Below are 5,046 nucleotides of genomic sequence, written 5' to 3'. Positions count from 1 at the left end.
TACTTGGCAAGATGGAGCAAGACACGACCACTGTGAGTGAACCAAACCCTAGTTGCTGGGTTCTGACCAATACAGGGGGTTTGGGGAAGGATGTTTGGCTTGATAACCAGGATGGGCTTCCTGGAGGTGGAATGCCCTGGAAGCTAAATGGAGGTGAGGGAATGGCCTTGTTGCCGTGTGAGCAAAAGCAGGAAAGATGCTAATCTGGCTTGGGTGTGGGGAGGTGAGTCGGGGTGGGGTAGTCAGGACGATTGTGTTGGAATCAGGGGATCAGGGTGGAGAGTGTGATGCCAAGAGAGAACCTTGCGCTGCGATGCAGGTACCTGGTTCTTGCCCCTGCTCTGCCACTGCTGACTTGCTGTGTGATCTTGGGCAAATCCCTTTCCCTCTCTGGGCCTTAGATTTTCTTTCTATAAAATGATGGACTTGAACTAGAGGGCCCCTTAAGACCCTTGTAGGGTCCCATGAAGAGAGAAGGTGACTATAAAATCCAGAAGGGAGGGCTTGGCATTAGAGTCATCATGAAATATTAGTCGAAAAGGCCCCCGGGAGTAATCTTCTAGATCATCTTACTTCAGTCTTAAAGGAGTTTTTGAGGTGAGGGGAAGGGAGGTGGGAGGGAGGACACCATGAAGTCTGGTGTTATTCCAGAATCAATACCGATGTGTAGTAGACAAGGAGGTAAGGGATCAAATGGGAGCCGGAGATGAGGCCAGACCTTGGAGGACCAGGGGGCTTCCATTCCATCCTCTGGGTAATGGGGAGCCATGGAAGGGTTGGGAGGGACATGCTCAGAGGGGCAACTTTGACAGATCACGTGGACAGCTTTGATGATGTATTTGATAGGGGCTGGGAGTGGATACAGGCCTGGGGGGAGCGCCAGGAGGGCAGTTAGTGTGCCATGGGTCCTCTCGGCGAGAGATGGTTGCGGTCTGAGGCACGGGACAGAGCGGGTATGTCATGGACAGCATCTGTTCAGGAGGAACCAGGACGTGGAGGAGATAGGATTTGCTGATTGCTTGCATGTGAGGAGTGAGGAAGAAGGAGAGTCAAGGGCCCCCACGTTTCTGGCTTGGTGGTCCTCACTGAGACAGGAAACACTGCGGGCGGCGGCGGGAGGGGGGGGATAGATTTCTGGAGAGAGAAAATGAATGAATTCAGTTTTGGATTTGGTGAGTTTGAAGAGTCAATGTAATGGCTTTGTCATTCATTCGATTACTGATTTCTTCATTCATTCTTTCTTGAGTATTCACTGTGTGCCAGGCATGACGAGATGCTGCCTTCCTGGCAGCCTGGAGGGGCATTCAGAAAGTTCTCCTTGATGCTGAACCTCGGTCTGCTGGACTTCGGCCCACTGGTCTCCTTCTGCCCTTCGGGGCTTCACAGGACTCTGCCCACCTTCGGAGAGTAGAGGCTGGTGGTCCTGGCTCCCTGTGTTGCCCCTGGCTCAGGGAATATGGGGCTGTGGACAGAACGTGGATTTAGAAAGTTGTAAAGAAATGGATTTCAGGCCCGAGTGCCTTTTTGTATGATCTCAACTGTTGAGTGGGTTTAATAAAACCACTCTTACAGCAGTGGTGTGCTGGAGTGGGTTCCTGCTGGTTCCACAACCAACCGAGGGCATCTCTTCTCAACTCTGTGGTCAGTACCATCCCATGGGTAGCTCCAAGTTAGCCGCGGTGGGAGTATTTACACCCCAGAAACGGGCAAATGCTACAAGTCAGGTCTCTTTGTTTCTTCCAGCCTGCTGGTTGGGAAATATTTACCTGCCTCCCACTGTTTATGGACTCCTGGGGAGGATGCTGGGTGTCGAGCATCTGGCGCGTGGCTCCCATGTAGGCACGCCTGCCCCGCATACAGTAGGAGCCTCATAAGTGTGACTACCTTCTCCTTAGCCATCTCTCCTGTGTGGGAAAAACTACTCTTTCATTCACTCTGAGCAACAACTCCCCTTCATCCGGGGACTGTTCCCTCTCTTTTCTCAAACGACACGGTTCCAGGGGCAGCTACCCTTTACTTTCTCCCTGGTCTCCACAGAGGGGTGGATGCCACAGGAGGAGGATTGGGGAGTCTTATGAATCTGGATTTGAATCTTGGCTCTGCCCTCCCCTGCTCGCTGTGTAATGACCTTGGGCGAGTTATTTAATCGCTCTGAACCTCAATTAAGTCACCTGTAAACTGAGGACGGACATGCCTCCCTCATTAAGTTGTTGTGGAGATGAAATGAGGTAATGGATGTGTGTGGGTGCGCAAGGACCTGGCAGCGAGGCGGCCGTTTCAGTGGGAGCTTGACCCACGCTGGTCTCCTTCCCTGAGAAGTCGGGTGCAGGCTCGGACTGGGGGGCGGGGGGAGCTTCTCTGACAGCGTGGGGGGCGGGGAAGGGAGGGAGGAATTGGGGCTGCATCCTTGGGAATGTTATTTCCTGGTGGAACATGTAGGCCGGGAGAGGCTGTGGGCTGTAGGACCCTCCAAATGTATTCCGAGTGCAGCGGAGGGGAACTCTCCGGGACTCGGTTCACGCACCTGCAGATCTGCAGATAAACGCCTACCAGCCGCTCGGCTCGTGGGTTTCTGGGGCGGCGGTGGCAGCCTGGACCACACTGATTTACCACCCCAGCCCCAAGCAGATTAAATCACCCAGAGTCATTTGAATTGTACCCGGCCTTGTCACACAAATCTTAGAAACTGCTGTCTGGCAAGAAAACTTTCTCTGTACTTTTGGGAGGAAGTCGAAGATCTCTAGAAATTGAGGGGAAGTGGGGAAAAAGGAGGTGGTGCCAGGGGGGTTTCTGCATCTTTGGGTCGGGCCTCAGTTGGCAGTTGGAGGAGGGCTTGCAGGGGGTGTGTGTGTGAGAGAGAGAGAAAGAGAGAGCATGAGCTTACTGCAGCGGCGTTTGGGGCAACGTAATCTCTGGCTGTGTGACATAGGGCAAGCCACTTAACCTCTCTGAGTCTCAGAGGATTGTTGTGAAGGTCGAAAGGGCTACCTTGTATAAAGTGTTTTGTAGACTTTATTAATCAGTTCTGTGATTACTAATTGGGAGGAATAGACAATGACTCTATAAATAAATGCTATATGGCTGTGCTCACCATGTGTTGAGCAGAGAGTAAGGACTGTGGGAGCTAAAAGGGAGTGGGCACATTATCAGAACTCTGGGGCTTGACTTGGGCCTTAAAGGAAGCCTGAGTCCCGGGAGAGTCATGCGGAAGAAGTTGTAGGGCAGTTGAGGTCATCAACAACGGACCCATCTCCAATGGTGTCTGTGGCTCTGGAGAGGAGTCCTGGTAGGCATTGAAGATAATCCTTCTCCCCCAGACCCATTTTTGGCACATGGGTTGGTTCTAAACCAATCAACACACAGTCACGGGGATTGGTTTAGATTGGCCCAGTGAGACGAAGGTCAGAATTTTTGTTAGATGACTAGAGAAAGACATCCAATCTCTCTGGATTTGAACGAGGTAGCTTGTGGATCTAATTCCTGGCAGGCATCTGGTGACTGGGAACACAACCGGAGACTACTGTAAACATATGGAGGTGGGAAGAGCCTGAAACATCACAGAAAAATGTTGTTCCAGCCCTGATCAAACTGTGCCTGAAGGCTGTTGCATCTGGACTGTTCTATTAAGTGAGCTGCTAAATCCACTTTATTAAACCCATTTAGATTTTAATTTTGTATTACTTGTGACTAAATGCTGATATAGGGATCTGAGTGGAGAGTGAGGACCTGCTTGGTATGAGGCAGCCATTAGGGAGGAGAACATCTAGGCTGGAGTAAAGGGTTGGGAGGGGTGTGTGATGGGCGGGGGTGGCATTAGGCTACAGGAAGTAAGGCTGGAAGAAAGTTTGGAGTTGAATAATGGAAGATCTCAGACAGGTTTAGAATTTGGACCTTCATTCTCTAGGCAGTGGGGGATAATTGAAGGCTTGTGAGCAGGGGAGGGTGTGGTAGAGTGCTATGAGCCCAGTGGTATTGGGGAAGGTCAACCTAAGAGTGGGATATAGGTGGGACTGGAAGGAGAAGTTGGGGGCTAAGACCTAAAAATGATAATTTACAGATACTGCACACAGTGTGTAGATTATCTCACTTAGTTCTTATGACAACCCCCCCCCCATTTTTTTTGAATTTCAATAATCTTGAATAACGTAACAAGATTGTCTGGTTGCTAAATGACAGTCAGGACCTGGACACAGGTCATCTGACTTCAAAGCTTGTACCCTTGTTCATCCCGTTTGTGATGACATGGATGACAAATTAATATGGGCTGGATGAGGATAGTGGTCACAGGAGTAGAAAGGATGCACAGGAGACATTAGATTGGTGAAACCCTAGATATATTCTTCTTAAAGTTAGAAACTAGACCATGGCAGCTGTTGTTATCAGTATTTTTAAAAACACTTTTCCTAAAGTGCTAAGCATTATAATTAGACAAGAAATGAAAAAGATACATATTGGAAGAGGAGAGCAAATAATCATAGTTTGCAGATAAGATCATTATTTATCTGGAAAACCCAAGATAATCTCCTGAAAACAATCAGAAAAAATAAAGTTTAGTAAAATGGCCAGTAATAAAACAATATACAAAAACTAATAGCTTTTCTCTTTACAAAATGACTACCTAGAAGGTAAAATAAAAGGCCTCGTCCACACTGTCAAGAAGAAAATAATTACACAAAATGCCTGGAAATAAGCTTTTTAAGAAACATGTAGAATTTGCATGAAGAAAACCAGAAAACCCTCCTGAGGGATACAAAAGAGACTTGGATAAATATCCCTAGTTCTTGGGTGAAAAGATTTAATGCTATGAGTCTGTCCCTGCTCCTTAAGTTAATGTACAAAATTAAGATAATCCAATCAATACCCCAACAGGATTTTTTAAAAATTTGACAAAAATAATTATAAAGCTAATCTGGAAGAGTAAAAAAGTAGAGTAGTTAAGGGAAATTCTTGAAAAGAAAAATGATGAATATTTACCCTCTCAAATATTAAAATGTTTTATAAAGGGACAATAATTAAACTTCTTATGTAAGCATAGACAGATCACTG

This window comes from Phoca vitulina, unplaced genomic scaffold, assembly GCF_004348235.1.
Source record: "Phoca vitulina isolate PV1807 unplaced genomic scaffold, GSC_HSeal_1.0 scaffold2, whole genome shotgun sequence".
Classification (NCBI taxonomy): Eukaryota; Metazoa; Chordata; class Mammalia; order Carnivora; family Phocidae; genus Phoca; species Phoca vitulina.
Note: the sequence above shows the minus strand (reverse complement) of the source record.